The sequence below is a fragment of the Anomaloglossus baeobatrachus genome, chromosome 6 (assembly GCF_048569485.1).
Source record: "Anomaloglossus baeobatrachus isolate aAnoBae1 chromosome 6, aAnoBae1.hap1, whole genome shotgun sequence".
In the NCBI taxonomy this organism is placed as follows: domain Eukaryota; kingdom Metazoa; phylum Chordata; class Amphibia; order Anura; family Aromobatidae; genus Anomaloglossus; species Anomaloglossus baeobatrachus.
Window position 1 is genome coordinate 213,234,826 of NC_134358.1, and position 20,613 is coordinate 213,255,438.

At 42.2% G+C, this 20,613-nt stretch overlaps 1 protein-coding gene across 2 annotated transcripts in view; it reads left to right on the forward strand.

The window, feature by feature from the left end:
- Window positions 1–20,613, forward strand: part of KCNG2 (potassium voltage-gated channel modifier subfamily G member 2) — a 243,813-nt gene that overhangs the window by 87,417 nt on the left and 135,783 nt on the right. The window contains exon 2 of one of the 2 annotated variants that reach the window (XM_075314660.1): window positions 11,848–11,888. The exons of the other annotated variant lie outside the window; for it this stretch is intronic. The gene's annotated coding sequence lies outside the window, so the exon portion shown is untranslated. The remainder of the gene's footprint in view (window positions 1–11,847; window positions 11,889–20,613) is intronic. 2 annotated transcript variants of the gene reach the window in all.

Sequence of the window (20,613 nt, forward strand, 5' to 3'; positions counted from 1 at the left end):
TCGGTTTGGACGGTTGCCTTCTATCGGGTCTTTGCTGCTAGGAAACCCCGGAGGTTCCAGTCGCTAACGGATTTGACCGGTTTAACGGCGACTCCATGCCTGGTCGGGGTCCGTAGGCCCTGCCGGTTTGTGCTGGCTTCTCTTCGCTCCCCGGTTCGGTACCGGTGGGCCACCGCCCGTCCCCGGTCCTACAGTTCCGCGTCGATCGGCCTCTCCTGCAGACGGCCACCACCGTCTGCCAACCTTGCTCTTGGTGCCTGGTCCACGTACCCGGACACGGTCAGTCTGCTCTTTCTCCTCAACTACCACTTCTTGCTCCTTCACTTTCACTCTCCTTAACTACACTACACTCTGACTTCCTTTCCCGCCTCCAGGACTGTGAACTCCTCAGTGGGTAGGGCCAACCGCCTGGCTCCACCCCACCTGGTGTGGACATCAGCCCCTGGAGGGAGGCAACAAGGATTTGTGTGACTGATGTGCCTATCTCGGGGTGTGGGGTGTGTTGTTGCAGTACCTGTGACGACCTGGCTTGTCCAGGGCGCCACACAAGCACTTTTGCATATCTTGGCAAAATATACTGGCTTATCAAAGTATAACAGCATATAGTAGCAAAAGTTAAATAAAAACCCATTTATGATTAAAAATATACATTAAAATCTTGAGGGGTTAATAAAACACATGCACTTGACAGAGGTGAGACCACAAGAAATGGCTGATACAGTTCAGACTTTGTAAAGTCTTATTGGACTTATGGAATTAACTGGCTTTTATATGGAAATATAATGTGCTTAAAAATATGCAGTCACTGAGCCAGCAAGGACTGTTAGGAGATTTCAGCTCCAAAGCATAGATCATTTATATATTTACTAGAAGGTGGCCCGATTCTAGCGCATCGGGTATTCTAGAATTTATTGTGTAGTTAATGTATGTTTTTTGTTATATATATCGATGTTGTTCTGTGTAGTTGCCAGTGTTTGTGTAGGGTGCTGTAAATGTTCTGGGTGTTGTCTGGGTGATGGGGTTTGTGAGAGCGGTGTTGTATGTGTGTTGCGTTGTGTGTGTTGCGTTGTTTGTGGAGCGCTGTGTGTCTGCAGCGCTCTGTGTGTGTGGTGTTGTGTGTGTTGCGCGGTTTGTGTGGGTGTGGAGTGCGTGTGTGTTTTGGGGGAGGTATGTTTTGTGCAGTGTGTGTGTTACGCGGCATGTGCGTATATTTGTGTATGCCGCGGTGTTTGTGTGTTGTGTGTGTGTGGCGTTGTCTGTGTGTGGGTGTCTGTGTAGGGCGGTGTTTGTGGTTCCTAGTGTGTGTGCGGTGTGTTGTGCGGTGCGCGTGCGGCACTGTGTGTGTGTTTTGGGGAGAGGTGTGCACCCCCATCGTGCTCCATCCCCCATGCTGCGCACCCCCCATCGTGCTCCATCCCCATGCTGCGCACCCCCCATCATGCTCCATCCGCCATGCTGCGCACCCCCATCGTGCTCCATCCCCCATGCTGCGCACCCCCATTGTGCTCCATCCCCCATGCTGCGCACTCCCATCGTGCTCCATCCCCCATGCTGCGTACCCCCCATCGTGCTCCATCCCCCATGCTGCACACCCCCCATCGTGCTCCATCCCCCATGCTGCGCACCCCCCATCGTGCTCCATCCCCCATGCTGCGCACCCCCCATCGTGCTCCATCCCCCATGCTGCGCACCCCCCCCATCGTGCTCCATCCCCCATGCTGCACACCCCCCCATCGTGCTCCATCCCCCATGCTGCTCACTCCCCATCTTGCTCCACAGTCACACATCAGACAGTATACACGCACACATCTGATCGCATACACTCACACCCCACTTCTCCCTGTGCCCTCCGGTGGGCGGTCCCAGCAGCTGTGCTGCACGCCGTGCTCCTCTGCCTTCTGCCGACACTCACAGATCCGATCGCATGCACTCAAACATCAGAACACACGCACACATCCGATCGCATACACGCACGCAACCGATCGCATACACGCACACACACACTGACGATATCGCACATACGCGCTCACACACTCACAACATCCGGAGATACCACATGCTTCCGGCCATGTGATCCTCTGGCAGGTCCTGGAAGGTCACTGCACGCACAGTATCGCCGCCGAGAAGTAAGCGATATCACTGCATGTTGTGAGTGTGTGGATGCGATCTGATGTGTGTGTGAGAGTGAGTGTGATCTGATGTGTGTGTGTGTCTGTTCTTATGTGTGTGCGTGTGTGTGTTCCGCCGCTGCAGGACCTTGATGCGCTCACCTGCTCCTGGTCGGCGTCTGGTGAGTATGACTGCGGGGTCTTCTTTCTTCTGTCTTCTCTCTTCTGGGGGTGCCCGCTGCCTATAATGAAGTGTCTTGCAGTGTCTTTAACTCTTTCACCGCTGCATGACACTTCATTATTGACCGCAGCGTATGCCGGCTCCCTGCACATGTGTACCGGGAGCCGGTGTTCGCTGGTAACCATGATACACATCGGGTAACTAAGGGAAGCGCTTCCTATAGTTACGCGATGTGTATCATGGTTACCAGCGTACACCGGCTCCGTCACGATCCCAGCATCGCAAGGTTATGTCCGCCGGGGGCGGGGCCGAGTGTGCCAACGTGTGGCGGGGGCGAGCGGGCGAGGCGTCAGCGTATGCCGGCTCCCTGCACATGTGTACTGGGAGCCGGTGTACGCTGGAGCGGGCGATGCGTGCGGAGGGGCGAGCGCCTAATCCATGCGGGGGGCGGGGCGGGGCCAGGCCGAGGCGAGCGGCCAATCCGTGGGGGGGGCGGGGCCAGGCTGAGCCCAGCGGCCAATCCGACAGTTGTCACGCTAACGACACTGTCACGGTGACACAATTTTGGAGCAAGACAGACAGACAGACAGAATAAGGCAATTATATATATATATATATATATATATAGATAGTTTGTAGTTAGAGTATTTGATATTGACCATTAAACTTTTAATTTCCATAATGATCTTCATTGTCCTGATGAACAAATGATCATGGAGAAATTGTTGACAGTGTTGTGTAGATGTAGGTCTGAAACCAAGAACTTTAAGGAAATAGAAGACAAACTTTAAGCTGGGAGAAAACTTTGATTGCTCTGGCTTGCAGTAATGCAGTAACATAGAACTGAAGATGAAGGAATGCATGGTAAATGCATGGAGAAAAAGGCATACAGATGAAGACAATTCAAAAAGTATGGGTCCAAGAAGTGTGAGAAAAAGAATTGCCTTCATGATGCATGCTGCATTCTGATGCGATTTATTATTTTTATTATTATTTATTATTATAGCGCCATTTATTCCATGGTGCTTTACAAGTTAAAGAGGGTATACGTACAACAACCATTAACAACACAAAAGAGACTGGTGTAGGAGGAGAGAGGACCCTTCCCGCGAGGGCTCACAGTCTACAGGGAATGGGTGATGGTACAATAGGTGAGGACAGAGCTAGTTGCGCAGTGGTCTACTGGACTATGGGGTTATTGTAGGTTGTAGGCTTGTTGGAAGAGATGGGTCTTCAGGTTGCTCTTGAAGCTTTCCACGGTAGGGGAGAGTCTGATATGCTGAGGTAGAGCGTTCCAGAGTATGGAGGAGGCACGGGAGAGCTTTGCTCTCATCAGACATTAAAGTGTTTTGGATTTCTGGCTGAAGCTTTGTTTTTAGTCTTTCACTTCACTTGTTCTGCTGCGATACATTTATAGCTTTACCAAGAATTTGATCTTTATCGGCAAGTAAGTTTAACAGTGCCATATCATTGCCAGCACCAACTAATATTCTAAAAAAAAAGGTCACAATTTTTTCCCTAGACTCGTCTCAATGTGTTGAAGACTAAGATAAATCACCAAAAACACAGATGCAGCTTCTTATTGTGTAAGTAGTATTAAAGAAACCCACATAACTGTACCCAAATGTACTGTAGTCTCAGTGTGTTAATATACTCACCTATTGCCATCTTCTCCAGACTCCTGTGCAGTTCTGGTCCTCTTCTGGGTGAAGACAATCCCAACTCTCCTGTCTTACATATAGAGTGCAGTGTGACCCCAAGTGGCTTTTACAAGAACGAGGCTCCAAAGAACGAGGCTCAATAGGCTTACAGGATAAAAGATAATTCCGGCTCAGAGTGATAGTGATGAGAGTAGTCTGAATAGCGGTAACAACATTCACAAGAGGACAGGAATTGTACTGGTTACCAGAAAGAATCTTAGTAAGTGAGCCTATTAACTCACATATGATGAGAGGGTGGAAAAGATGGTCTTGTTTAGCTTAGAAAAAAGACGTCTCTGAAGAGATCTCATTTATATGTATAAATATATGCGTGGTCAATATAAAGGACCGGCACATGACTTATTCCTTCCAAAGGTCATACCAAGGACCATGGGGCACTCATTACTGGTGGAAGAAAAACTATTCCGGCAGCTAAATAGGAAAGAGTTATTTACTGTTAGAACAGTCAAACTGTAGAATGCTGTACTGCAAGAGGTAGTAATGGCAGATGCTAGAACAGCTTTTAAAAAAGGACTGGATGATTTCCTCAGTAAAAATTAACATTGTGGGTTATATATACCGGATTTTTCGCTTTATAAGACGCACCTGATTATAAGACGCACCCCCAAATTTGGTGAAGGAAAAGAGAATTTTTTTTTTAATGTTAAATGGGGTCCATCTTATAATTCCAGTGTCCCTCTAACAAATCATATAGGGTATATGTCCCTCATAGCCCCCCATCCTAAAATTAGCCCCCCTTAATCTGGATATGGCCCCCTTATATTGAATATAGCCCCCTTGTGATGGCACACGTTCCCCTGTGCTGCCCATGGCCCCTATAGATCGCACCAGTCCCCCTGTGTTAGATATCGCCCCCATAGTGCTGCCCATGGCCCCTATATAGATCGCACAAGTCCCCCTGTGTTAGATATCGCCCCCATGGTGCTGCCCATGGCCCCTATATAGATCGCACAAGTCCCCCTGTGTTAGATATCGTCCCCAGGCTGCTGCCCATAGTAAAATAAAACACTCTTTCCTTACCTCCTGCAGCGCTGATCTCCCTCCTGTCTCCCGCCGTGCTTCTCTTCCTCCACTTCCTGGTTCTCAGTGCGGTCATGTGATCGGCACAGCAGACTGAGATCTCTGCCTGCCTGATCACAGTGGAAGCAGGGACACGGGGAGAAACGCTAGAGGGGGTAAGTAAAGCTTTTTTTATTTTAGAATGAGTAGCAGCACGGGGGCCATATCTAACACAGGGGGGGCATATGCGATCATAGGGAGGCGCAGAGACATATAATATGCACCGCTCCCCCAGCCCGTCACTGCGGTGCGATTTCAGCACCACCGGAGATGGACAGCGGCTGTGAATATTATATGAGCGGGAGCAGGAGATCAAACGCTGCCGCCGCAGCGTTCACCTGCGCCCAGCAGCGCCCCCACCTCCCCTGGACCCTGCAGTGTGTATGTATGTATATATATATATATATATATATATACCCCCCCCCCCCGTGTATTCGGCTTATAAGACGCACCCCCTACTTTCCCCCAAAATTTGGGGGAACAAAAGTGCATCTTATAAAGCGAAAAATACGGTAATTTAGAGACAAATGTATAATTGGTCAAGAAAAGTTTGAACTTTATGGACAAAGGTCTTTTTTTTCAACCTAAGTAACTACGTAACATGCTGACACTACATTGTATATACACAGGTCTGGGGGGAGAGTTTATAGAATTGCTCCTGTAAATACTTTCCTGCAGAAGTACAGTTTGAAGAGAGACTGAAGATCTTGAAAACTGGCATAAGGATTCATAATTTTGCAATATTTATCTCTTTAAAAAATTGTTTGAAATTTTCCTTCACTAATCTATTGCTGCTCCTCATCACAGATTCTCACACATCAAGGTCTGAAGGCGTCAAGCAAGATTATACACTGTCAGCTAGTAGCCTTGGGTTCTGATGTTCTTGAAAACATTTTTATAGTCTTCAATTTGTATGTCTGTTACTTTTCCATTTATAATTGAAGTCCACTATACTTAACTAATATGCATTACTTTGGCATCATAAGGCAGCAACAATGATGCCCTGATTCATATTTAATCTTATATGTTCAATGTACATACTTAAATATATCAGTATGGCACTTTGTTAAATAATCCACAGGATTGGCTTGTTTCTGATCCTACAGATGATTAACAATGTAATTTATCCTTAAATAATAAAGGAATGTCAATAAATATATCAGTATACCTGTGAAGAAAAGGTGCCCAGGGACCTGTTACTTAGCGAAAATAAAAATAAGATGAATTTTTATCATAAGCAAGCTATTGTGGAGGCTTTGATACACATTTTATTTTAGAAAATGTAGAACTTGAAATCATAATGTTTATGAATAAAAAAAAAAATCAATTATATTTTGTTGTCAAACTACTTCTTGCTAAATATAGTTGTTGTGTTTTAACTTGATATTTGAATATTATATACCAGAAGTATTAACGGAATCTGTCAGTAGGATTTTGGAATATAATCTGAATACAGCATGCTGTAAGGGTTAACATACAGATTACAGCCATGTGTCTCTTATCACATAGTGTGTTTTAGTTGAATCAGACTGAGGAGCTTTTGAGTGCAAGTCCGATTCCGCCCTCCTCTGTGAGTAGCAGATTCTGTGTATAGAAATATACATAGAGAGCCTGGTGTGGGCGGTGTTACGGGGGGCTGTCTGATAATAACCTAAAGGAGTATCAGACAGTCAGGGTCCACCGTGCAAAGACTCTGCTGCGGACTATGGCAGAGTGCAATACCTCTGTTAACTCACAGAAGGATATAATAAGTAAGTAAAGCAATTCCTCCCTTACTTGGAGGGTGTGTGGAATGATCTCTGTTAATCACAGAGACAAAGGCAATGTGTGCGAAATGGCACCTACCTAGGTCCGCTCTTCTAGTGGTGCAAAAGAGACGAACAGCAGTGTAAGCCGCACAAAGCTCCTACCTGCGTTCGCTCCACTAGTGTGCGAGGACACGAACCACTAGATATGGCACCTGCCTAGGTCCGCTCTTCTAGTGGTGCAAAAGAGACGAACAGCAGCGTAAGCCGCACAAAGCTCCTACCTCTGTTCGCTCCACTAGTGTGCGAGGATACGAACAACTGCCAGACGCAGTATAAGGAACGTTACCCTAGCGGCAACGTCCACCTACGAGTCGAACCACAAGGCCCAGCCAGACCATGTGCCTCAGGCACCTGCCTATGTCCGCTCCCCTAAGAGGTAAGGATACGGACAGCAGCCGAAGCTGTAAGGTATAAGAACGCTACCCTGCCGGTAGCGCTCACCTAGCATAGACAGAGGAATGCCTAGAGGAACGCGTATAGAGCGTCTACTCTTATGCATGAACCAAGAGGACTGAGCGCCATGCGGCGTGTGTCAGGGTCTTATATAGACTCTGTGCCTCATCCAAGATGGAGGACACCAGAGCCAATCCGCTGCCAGAACGACAGGAGTGACGTCATGCTGGCCTATCACCGAGCAAGGCATCACAAGCACATGACCAGCGACCAATCGGCATAGAAGGTGTCAGAGACATGTGACCTCGTGTCAGCGATGATGTCACCCGCACATGTGCAATGGCTCCAAGATAGGACTTAGTCTCCGGCGCTCGCACATGTGCAGTAGCAAGAAATCTGGACTTAGTCTCCAGCGCTCGCACATGTGCAGTAGCAAGAAATCTGGACTTAGTCTCCAGCGCTCGCACATGTGCAGTAGCAAGAAATCTGGACATAGTCTCCAGTGCTCGCAGCAACCGTAACAGCGGGGGTAGCTTTTTAACATTGGAAGTCCCAGAAATTTCAAGCTCCATAGGGTTCCAATGGTAGAAATGTTAAATAACCCCTCTCTGGGACTTCTAGTGTTAAGTTCTGTGACATGCTAAAATTAAAATCTTTAATTGTGTCGGAATGGCTGCACCCAGTAATCTAAGTGATACATCATTAGATTCAGAATCTCTTTGCCTACATTATGCTGCTCTCAGATGAGGTAGCAAAAACCTGGGGACAAATTCCCTATTAAATTTATCTAGAACAAATAATGCAAGTGTGGTCATAGTGAAAAATTGGAAGCCGGTACTGAAAAACCTGGAATTAGCCACTCAATTTGAGATATGCAGGCAAGTAAATGTTTTTGTATGTTTTGGGCACATAAATTAGACTGTGTGTTCCATCAAGAAAAAGAAAAAGACGGATGTGCTGAATACAATGTTCTGCACCTTGCTCTTGAAATATATTGGTTTCATAGAAGTGATTGATTTGCTATGCATATATTGCAGGAAGTTCAATGTAATTCTTGCTGTGTCTTTAAAATCTATTTGTGTTGTTCAGGCTATAATTGCGCTTTATGCCAGGCTATGTGCTCCCTCACCTCTTCCCTGTGGAGCTGTGATATAAATTACCTTACCCTGTCTTGCAGGTCAGTGTACCAGCAAAGCTGTTAAGTGTTATCTGCACTTGCATTATTGCTATTATTATTAGCATCAGTTTTATTCCATACTTATTGCTGATACAAAAAGACTTTGAGAAACAAAAATACCGTATTTCACAGCATTTCAGAGATTGATTTTTTTTTCCCATGCCTATTGTAAGCCTGAGGTTTGGAGACCGGACGATCGGAATGAAACAAAGTATTTGCTGCTCTTTCCAGATTACTTCTTAAGTAGTAATGAAAATCTCTATTGTGTACGTGATTGTACATATTAAGTCTAATCCACATGCTGTGATGTTGGGAATTGCTGGAGTCTTGGAGCCCTGCAGTGATCTTCATACAGTTATTTCTTAATCTTCAATAAGAACAAGTCTCCATCCAGACAAAAGAAACCAGAATAGGAGGAGGCAGGATTAGAAAGTGGAAATAAAGAAATAGAAATGAAAGGATGAATGGAGAGAACAAAGCTATAAAGGAGCCAGGCAATGACTACGTGAAAGAAGAATATGAAAAAAATATGGTCTGACAAAAACTAACTTTTATTACTAATATTAAAGGGAATAGCAGGTTTTTGCTACATAATCTGATACCAGTATAATTTATGGCAAAAAAACCTGATTCCTGGGATGTATCACTTACTGGACTACTTGGTGTCGTTTTCATAGAATATCTGTTTTGTCTGATGTTAGATGTAGCAGAGCTAAGCGTTAAACTGTGTATAACCTCGCCCACAGTCCTGACTGACAGCTTCTTGTGTACATTGTCCATAGTGAGCACGCTGCAAATTAGGGGTGGGGTTACACAAATTAGCCTGACTGTCATGTGAGATGTCCAATAGTGATAATCTCCTGCAAGGAAAATGCTGATTGCATTGATACTACAACACAGCCTAATAAGTGTCACATCACTGAAATCAAATGCTTGTGCCCTATATTATGTTGCTTCCAGATCAATTGGCAAAAACCTGCGGACAAATTCCCTTAACCCCTTAAGGACGAGACGATTTTTAATTTTTGTGCATATATTTATTACCTCCCTTATTCTAAAATCCTTAACGTTTTCATTTTTTGTCCATATAGCTGTGTATATATATACACAGACACAGCTCTGGCAAAAAATAAGAGACCACTTCCAAATTTTCAGTTTTTCTGATTGTTCTCTTTATAGGTTTATTTTTGAGTAAAATGTAAATTATTTTATTCTATAAACTACTGACATGTCTCCAAATTTCCCAGCAAAAAATGTATTTATTTTCTGAAAATGAGAAATGGTCAAAATAACAAAAAAATGCAGTGCTTTCAGACACGTCCAATAATGCAAAGAAATCATTTAGAAAATAATAATTTAGAAATACCAATACTAATGTTTTACGTCAGAAAGAGTTCAGAAATCAATATTTTGTGGAATAACCATGATTTTTTAATCACAGCTTTCATGCGTCTTGGCATGCTTTCCACCAGTCTTTCACACTGCATTTGGGTGACCTTATGCCACTCCTGGTGCAAAAATGGAAACAGTTCTTCTTTGTTTGATGGCTTGTGACTATCCATCTTCCACTTGATTACATTCCAGAGATTTCAATGGGGTACAGGTCTGGAGATTGGGCTGGTCATGACAGGGTTTTGATGTGGTGGTCCTTCATCCAAACATTGATTGACCTAGCTGTGTGGCATGGTGCATTGTCCTGTTTGAAAAACCAGTCCTCAGAGTTGGGGAACATTTGCCTGAGCAAAAGGAAGCAACTGTTTTTCCAGGATAACTTTGTATGCAGCTTTATTCATACTTTCTTCGCAAAGTTTAATCTGCCCAATTCCAGCCATCCCGATCCTCCACCAAATTTCAGTGGGTGCCAGACAACGTGGCTTGTACGCCTCTCCATGTCTCCGTCTAAACATTAGATGACAAGGTGTTGAACAAAGCTGAAAATTAGGCTCATCAGATAAGATTACCTTACTCCAGTCCTCTATGGTCCAATCCTTATGGTCTTTGGCAAACTTCAGTGTGGCTCTCCTTTTCTTCTCTTTGATGAAAGGCTTTTTTCTAGCTTTACATGACTTGAGCCCCGCCTCTGTTATGAACTGTTCTTGCCGTACAGTTCACCCCAGCTGCCATTTAACATTCCTTTTGTAGGTCACTTGATGTCATCCTGCGGTTGTGGAGTGACATTCGAATAAGATGACTGTCATCCCGGTCATACCGGTCTGTACTCTGCTTGGAATTCAACTGACACAATGGAATGGAATGGCTGTCAGACATGTAGAAAAGCTGATTTTTATAAAAAGTTGCTGTGATGTCCCTTAATTTTTGCCAGAGCTGTGTATGTATGTATGTATGTGTGTGTGAGTATGTATGTATGTATGTATGTATGTGTGTGTATATATATATATATATATATATATATGTGTGTATATATATAATATATATATATATATATATATATATATATACATACATATGTATGTGCATGTGTGTATACATTATATATGTTTTATTTTTTTTTAAACATTTTTTTCTATGTACTCAATTTTTAACCTGCAATAGTCTGATTACTTGTTATATATACAGCAATGCCACAGTATTGGTGTATATAGAAGAAATCACAGGCTCCTATGAATGCTGACTTCAAGCTGACAGTCATAGGAATACTGAGATGACAGGCAAGTTAAAGTGTTAAGCTTGATGTAAGATCTGAACCCGTTTCAACCTGTAGCATTATATTGATCCAAAATAAGGCTAACGCACCATAATATGGATGAATTCTGCTCCATATTATTTGAGATAAATTCCTCCTGACTCCAGATATAGGTCCCTGGATTAACGTACCCTCTCCAGAATTTAATACTCACACCCTGTAATATTTATTTTGCATGGAATGCCTCAAGGACATGTTTTGTGAATTGACGATCACAAAATATTGTAGCAGAAAGTTCCATAATCTGACAGCTTGTTCAGTATGGAATCGCCATTCTATGACCATGATTATACTTTTTTTTTTTCTCGATTTATAGGATGTAATTATTAAAAGCCTAAATGTAAAAAGATTATTGAAAGATCTCTGTAGTGTCCATTCATATAAATTTGTACATTGGAATTTGATCACCCTTTTTAGTACTGCAGTTCTGCCATGCCTTTAACCCCTTAACTACGCAACCACTGTTCCAGTCTGCATGATCATATTTCCCTCCCCTTTCTCCAAAGAACATAACTTTTTATTTTTTCCAACAGCCAAACGAGGGCTTGTTTCTTGTGAGACGGGTTATAGTTTTTAACGACACCATTCAATTTACTGCAATTAACTGTGAAACGGGAAAAATAATCTATGAGCTGTGAAATTGCAAAAAATACAACCCATGCAATTCTGATATTATTTTTGGGTTTTGTTTTACAGAGTTCCCTGTGTGGTAAAAATGATTTGGTATTATTCACCAGGTCAGTACAATTGAAGAAATACTATGTTCAAATTTGTAGAAAAAATAAATTGTGTTGCCATTTTTTATTAAATTGTGTGAGGGATTGTTTTGTGCTGGGAAGGATAGAGTTTTTGTTGATACTATATGGAGACACATATTATATTTTAATTGCTTCCTATTGTGTTTTTAAACTCCAAAGAAACAAGAATGCCATGAAGTAAAAAAAAACTTTTATTGATAGTACATTAAAAAACAAAGATGGCATGAGACAGAACAGGTAAGGACAAAGATAGGAAAGTTGGGGGACACCTGACAACTACTGGTAAAGATAGTTGATAGTTAAATAGACAACGTTCTACATGCAACTCATAGGTACATTATAGCAATCACAATAGCATATATACTGATATAATATAGCAACATTGTATGACTGGATCCAAGAAAGGTAAGCCTGCTATGGGAGAGTGTAGACAGCAGGAACACATTCCTATCTAAACCCAAGTATCCACAGAACTTAAGACCTAAAAAACAGTGAAAAGGATAGGGAAATTGATATATGGAAAGGCCAAAATAGCCTAAGGATAGATTTATAAATAACAAACTTCAAACATTATATAGTCTATAAACATACCCACACAAGAAGCAGAAGCCAGTCACATTAAAGAGTAGAAAGGCAGGGTCCCACCACACCCGACGCATGTTTCGCTTAGAAATGCTTCATATTAATATTTTCAAAGGGAATATCAATGATTGTCTAATCACTGTAGTCAGATTCAAGCTACTAAACTCATAATGGCCAATAGACAGTGTATGGAGCTGTTCTCAAATCTGAGTTTATTCTCCTCTCAGTTGGGAGCTTGGTTTCCAGTGCGGTGCTTTTATCTGGCAAACACTGCAATGTGCCGATCATTAGATAGTATATCACAGGGTTTGTCAGCTGAAGACAGTTCAAAGCTTTAGCAGACTCGGTCCTCACTACACATGTGCTTGTCTGATGAAAGCAGCACACTGGAAGCCTGGTTCCCAACTGAGAGGGAACTATGATCTGAGCATGCATGCCCAGACTGCTGTCTCTCATCATGAGGTAGCCCTGCCCCACCAGGGATGTGCCCTGTTAAGTTTGTCCGATTACGGTCCCCATATCAGAAGTAGCAGATCCAGAACAACAACTGAAGGATGTAGGAGCCGCAGAGAGATTATCTTACAGGAGCAGGGTAGTTAATAGAAGTATATTAGGAAAGTGTTAGTTAGGAAAAGTTAGGACAAATCAAAGAGGGTGAAATTAGTAGTGGGAAAACATCTTTAATCGCGTGAATAAGACCATGCAGTTTTCAAATAATACTTTGCTTTAATCATATCACTATACAATGCCCTTCTAAAACTAGGTTACACAACATGAGAGCTAAGGCCTTTTTTGAGTATAATTTTCCTTAATTTGGTGAAAAAGATTAAAAACCCCTTGGTTTGAGGTAAATGAGTTTGCATTTAAAGGGAAGCTATAATCCAAAACAGACTTATCATTTAATTCAGACTTTGTGGTAAATGCAATTTTCACATTGGCCAGTGGTACTTTTTAGACTCTAAACTTCCTACAACACATAAATGGTCACTTTGGTCAGATACTGACCCTATCTTTTCTATTGAAGTGTCAAATGAGCCTGTGCAAACGTCGTTGTGAAGTGAGGGGGAGTACGGTCAGGTGTGAATGTTTTTTTGTGAATGATGGCTTCTTTATCAGTTGTGTATCAGGTGTTACCTGCCAATGTAATCCTACCTAATATCATTATTTTTGCAGAAAAGTCTTCATGAAAGACAGGAATTATGGGTCTAAAAATATTGCTAGGTGACCAGTGGGAAAATTGCTAATTTGCGAATTAGATTATTTTATTTTTTTCAATATTATGTGAAGAAAACTGACATTTAAAAGAAAAAAAAAATATACACACAAAAACCTGACTAAAACAGTAGGTAATTTTCTTATGATGCCTTCTCTTTGAATTATTTAACGAATAATCAAAAGTTTTTTGTTATCAAAGGGAAAGAGAATTCCATAAGTTGCACAAATCATGGAAGTTATGCAAAGTGTATCAATTTAAGGTGCATCCCCATAGAGATAAGTGACACACTGCCTCAATTAACTTCATATGGGTATCCGAAATACTTTAATTTCGTAAAAGCCTCAGACATAAAGAAAGTTGAATTATGCAGTACACAAGGCACAGAGTGTTTCTGTTCTGTTTCTCTTTGCTATTGTTATAGTGTTTCCTTTTTTTCTTGAAATAAGACAAATCCTCATATGATAACAATCAAACCATTTCAGCTGCAATTGCATTGCCATAATTATTGTAACAAATTGTATGGGATTCTGCATGAGCCATTGACTTTGGGAACACTATTATTTTTAGGCATTATCATTGCCCAAAAATTACTAGAAACAGGGCACTGAGAAAATTGTTCTCTGCAGGTATGCAAGAAAAATACAGACAACCACAGAGTTAATTGTTCATATTGTTTGTGGGGTTACGGTATTCATTGAGCTCTGTAATGCAAAATATTGCAGAGAAATGTGTTGGTCAATCACTTTTAATAGTAATTCAACCAAACTTGCATGATCAATTATGACAGCATTGTACAGCAGAGAGCAGCCAGCGGTTGGTGTAAGAATTAATAAATTGAATTTACCCTAAAACATAAAGCAGCAGTACATTTTAGTTATACTGTCATATTGTCAGATTCTTACTAATTTTTAGTAAGTCATGCTACCGACATTAAAAAAAAAAAAAAAAAAGATGTGTGCACATTGAATATTTGGGTACAGACATTTCTGCACCAACTCTGCATCTCCTGGTAGAAAAATGCACAGCAACCTCATCAAAAACGCATGCAGTTTTAGTTCTTTTTTTTGCTAGGAGATGGAGATTTCATGCAGAAATGTCTGCACCCAAATATTCATTGTGTACACTTTGACCAATCCAGAAATCCGGAATTGAGTTCAAGGAGTTCACCTGAGGTCACATCTGTGTTTCCCACTGTGTGTGTTTCCCTAGCTGTGATCTCGGGTGAATTGAGCTGAGGTGAACTCGTTGAACTAAATGCCGGAATACCGGATTAGGCAATGTGAGCACATTGAGTATTTGATTGCAGACATCTGCACCAAATCTGCATCTCCTGGCATAAAAATGCACTGAAAAAGTGTCAAAACAGCATCACCTTTTTGGTGCGGGTTTTTTTTGCAAGGAGATGCACAGCTACAGAGGAGAGGGAGAAGGAATTTTAACCATCTCCTCCATTCTCAGCCTTTGCGTATATTGCACTGCACTCAATGTCATCTGAGTGCAGTCCAATATTTCACTAGCACCCATAGACTCTCAGAAAATCGCAGCATGCTGCTGATTTTTTTTTTTCCCTCAGTCCAGTCAGGGTTGAGGAAAAACTCAGATTTGAGCTGCAGCATGGTCTTAAATGGAGCTGAGTGCAATGTGAGATTTTCTCGCATTGCACTTGTGCAAGTCATACGCAGTGTGACTCCTAGTCTTACAACGGTAACAGAAGAAAATTAACCCAAACATGTGTTGTGCAATTTCTCCTGAATATGCTGATATCCCATATGTGGTGAAAAACCACTGTTTAGTCGCACGGCAAGGCTCGGAAGAGAAGGAGCGCCATTTGACTTTTTGAATGCAAAATTGGCTGGAATAGACAGCGGCTCCATGTCACATTTGGAGAGCCCCTGATGTGCCTAAACAGTTTTTAAACCTCCCACAAGTGACCCCATTTTGGAAGCTAGACCCCCCCTCCCCCCCAAGGAATTTACATTGACATGTGGTGAGCACTTTGAACCCCTAGGTGGTTCACAGAATTTTATAACATTGAGGCGTAAAAATGAAAAAAATAACTTTTACCACAAAAAATTTGTTGCTTTAACCCCAATTTTTTCATTTTTACAAGGGTGACAGGAGAAATTGCACAATGAATTCTGGGGTCCATTTTATCCATGTGTGGCGAAAAACTTCTATTAAGGGGCATGGCAGGGCTCCGACGGAAAGGTGTACCATTTGACCTTTTTGAATGCAAAATTCCCTGGAATCATTAACTGACTCAGTTGCGTTTACAGAACCCCTGGTGTGTCTAAACAGTGGAAACCCCTCACAAGTGACCCAATTTTTTTAAACTAGGCCCCTCAAAGAATTTATCTAAATGTGTGGTGAGCACCTTGAAGCCCCACAGGTGCTTAACAAATTTTACAACGTAGAACTGTGAAAATGAAATAAATTTGGATTTTGTTTCCCACAGAAATGTTACTTTGTCCCCAAATGTTTTCATTTTCACAATGATAAAAGGGAGAAATTGGACTCAAAACATTGTTGTGCAATTTCTCCTGAGTACGGGGATAACCCATATGTGGTGGGAAACTACTGTTTGAACACTGCTCTGAAAGGAAAGAGCAGATTTTGAAGGAATGGTCTGTGGGTGTCATGTCGCATTTGGAAAGCACTTGATGTGCCTAAACAGTAGAAAACTCCCACAAGTAACCCCACTCTGCACACTAGACACCCCAAGGAATTTATCTAGATGTATGGTGAGCACCTTGAATCCACAGGTGCTTCACAGAATTTCACAATGTAGAACCATGAAAATGAAAAGAAATTGACTTTTTCCCACAAAAATGTTTTAGCCCCAATTTCTTTCATTTTCAAAAAGATAGAAGGAGAAATTGGACCCCAAAATGTATTGTGCAATTTCTCCTATGTAAATTGATACCCCATATGTGGTGGGAATTGGACAGAGTCAAGCTCTGAAAGGAAGGAATGATATTTTGGAGCGCAAACTTTGATGGAATTACCTGAGGGCATCATGTTGCATTTGGAGAGCCCTTGAGGTGCCAAAATAATATAAATATATATATATATTTTATATATACATATACACACACACACACACACACACACACACACACACACACACACACACACACACACACACACACATGCACACACACACACGTAAACCTATATTGGAATTGATCTAGAGTTTTTTATAATGTGGCATATGTAAGTTGTATAGAGTGCGTCAGATTGGCATACATTCATTTAGTAGTCCATGTATGTGTGGTTAACTTTGACACGTTCTTTTATACACAGGCCGGACATAGTGAACAAAAATATAAATGCAACACTTTTGTTTTTGCTCCTATTTTTTCTAACCTGAACTCCAAAGATCTAAGACTTTTTCTATGTACATAAAAACATTCCTCTCAAATATTTTTCTCAGATTTGTTTATATCTGTGTTAGTGAGCACTTCTCAGTGTGGCATATCAAGATGCTGATTTGGACAGCATGATTATTGCACAGGTGTGCCTTAGGCTGGCCACAATAAAAGGCCACTCTATAAAATGTGCAGTTTTATCACACAGCACAATGCCACAGATGTCGCAGGTTTTTCGGGAGCGTGCACTAGACATGCAGACTGCACGAATGTGCACCAGAGCTGTTGCCCATTAATTGCATGTTGAACTCTCTAACCATAAGCAATCTCCGAAAGAATTTCACAGAAATTTGGCAGTACATCCAACCGGTTTCACAACTGCAGTCCACATGTCTACTACCCATGGACAGCTGTCACATAGCCTTAGTAGCGCTGTACTACAGCTGTCCCTGAGTACTATCTAGGGACAGCCCTCGTACAGCCCTACCAGCCAGGGACCATTCTCTTATAGTCCTTCTACCCCGGGACAGCTCTCATATAGCCCTGCTATCCAGGGATAGCTCTTGTATAGCCTTACTACCCAAGGACAGCTATCTTACAGCCCCTGGCCAGTTTGTGTATTGCAGTCCATGCTCGTACCGTGTTGCATAATGATCTGCATGAGCCCTAACAATTACAAGCGGCCCTTTTGAAGGCACCCATAATACTGATGTGGCACTTGGTAACAATAAGTTTGACACTCCTTCCTCTATATTAAAATGGTAGACAACTGTATTGAAGAATACTTAGAAAGTTATATAACGTTAGTAATAGAATATGAAATTAATCTGATTTTCTATAAAATATATAAAATTTATGATGAAATCAGTTTTTCTATATTTTCCATGCATTATTTTAGAAACCCTCTTTAAACTGTTACTTGTTTCTGCATGAACAACTTGCAGCTCTGAGAAAGTAGAAGCAGATGTTTCATGATTCATCCTATTCATATAGTAGATTAGCAGTTATATATAGTGCTTGCCATAGCAATTTTTGCCTATAAATAATAGACACATAAAATGGTTACAAGAAGCCTTTAAAATTGGATTTGGCATTCTGCCCCTGTTCATAATGTTTGCTCAAGCAGCTACACAGGAGAAGATGAAAGCAAGAACCAGCATCAGGTCAGAGATTAAATACAGTGTGGCTTCACTTTATCAAGTTTGCCATCACACATGTCAATGAGGAAGCGCCGATAATTTACAAGTGCTTTCTGACACCTCTAAGCAGAGTCACCAGTTAGATACAGGTTCCTTTCTCATATAATTGACAGCTCTATCAATAACCTCATATATCCAGACAGACCCTTTAAAATGAAGTTCCAACTGATCCTGTCTGTAATTTTACAAAATAGCGAAATAAATTATGACTTTTACATATTTACAGTCATAAAATAGCTAAAATGGATATAAGCATAAAGGATTCCCATTTGTCAAAGGTGTCCATGAAAAAGAAGAGTCCCAATTGTAAAATTTAAGGGGCTTTTGATTTACCAGAGGACAGAACCTTTAGACAGACAACCCAGTAAAATCATTTTATTTAAAAGGAACCTGTCACCAGATTTGGGGCCTATAAGCTGCAGCCATCACCAGTGGGCTCTTATATACAGCATTCTAGCATGCTGTATATAAGAGCCCAGGGCGCTGTGTAGAACATAAAAAACACTTTAACGGTCAGTGCGGTGCAGACTGGTCAGATGGCTATCTCCGTCCTCCGGGTGTGGCGCCTCCTGCTTTGGCCATCTTTGTCCTCCTTCTTCTGAAGGCGGGGTACAGGACGCGTCCTAAGTCATGCACAGGCCGGCATTGAGGTCCTGCGCACTTTGATCTGCCCTGAGTAGGGCAGATGAAAGTATTGTAGTGCGCCTGCGCCGGACCTCAATGCTGTCGCGTGTGTGCATGACGTAGGACGCATCCTGTACCCAGGCTCCAGAAGGACAAAGATAGCCGAAAGAGGAGGCACCGCACCCGGAGAATGGAGACACCCATCTGACCAGTCTGCACTGGACCGATATTGGGTAAGTATTATAAAGTCATTTTTATGTTCCACAAAGCGGCCTGGGCTCTTTTATGCAGTATGTTAGAATGCTGTATATAAGAGCCCACTGGTGGTGGCCGCAGCTTATAGTTGCCAAATCTGGTGACAGGTTCCGTTTAAGAGGAACTTTCAGATAATCTAACGGGAAAATGTACTTTCTAGTAACTTTTCAGAATAATCTGTCATGAGGTATAACATTATTCTAGCTATTATTTGACTTATATCCCGTATTTTTCTCCAGCTTGTCACTCTGCAGGCTTTATTTCCTTGATATCTCTATTCTGTAATTGACTCTGAACTAGTAGGCAGAGACTAGCTGCCGCGATGTCCAAACACAGAAAAAGGATTCCTGTTTTTTTTTCCTTTACTAGCCTACAGTCAGAATCAGCAGATGAATGGGAAAAATTTATACAGCAGTACTGAGCAGTGTAGCTGTAATTCTAGCACTGGGATAAGCTAGCTAGAATCTGCAAGGTGTTGTCCTCTGCCTTAAGCGGGCTTTACACGCTACGAGATCGCTACAGCGATCTCGTTGGGGGTCACAGATTTTGTGACGCACATCCGGCCGCTGTAGCGATCTCGTTGTGTGTGACTCCTAGGAGCGATTTTGGATCGTTACAAAAACGTCCAAAATCGCTCTTTGTTGACATGGTGGTCACTTCTCAAATATCGCTGCTGCAGCATGTACAATGTAGTTCGTCGCACCTGCGGCAGCACACATCGCTCCGTGTGACGCCACAGGAGCGAGGAACCTCACCTTACCTGCCGCCGCCCGCAATGCCCGCTCATCTCTGCCCCTCCGCTTTGATTGGGCGGCCGCTTAGTGACGTCGCTGTGACGCCGCACGGACCGCCCCCTTAGAAAGGAGGCGGTTTGCCGGTCACAGCGACGTCGAAGAGCAGGTAAGTAGTGTGACGGATCCGGGCGATGTTGTGTGCCACGGGCAGCGATTTGCCCGTGTCGCACAACCGATGGGGGCGGGTACCCACGCTAGTGATATCGGTACCGATATCGCAGCGTGTAAAGTGGCCTTTACCCGATCCTGTACTGGTTAAACAGCCTCTAAAGAAAAAACAGATATATTTTTTTTATACATTAGTTACTAGTTCACTTTAAAACTGTGCAAATGACCAGAAAACCCCTGCTCTTAAGAATAACGCACATCACAGGCTTGGATACATTGATTAAACAGTACAGTATTTGGCTCAGGGTCTGTCCACGTTCCATTTATTATTGCATTTGAAGTATATATAACTGTTGTTCCCTGATTTAAACCAACCTTGGTATGCGATGTGGAATAGTTTTTGCTACGGAGTTCAATAGTAAAAAATAAAAATTAAAGTATACTTTGTGGCATACATTTTTTTTCTTTCTTACTGAGCAGGAAGATGCAGACACTACTTAACAGTAAACAATAAAAAAGATTAAAAAAAATTACCGTATTTTTCGCTTTATAAGCCGC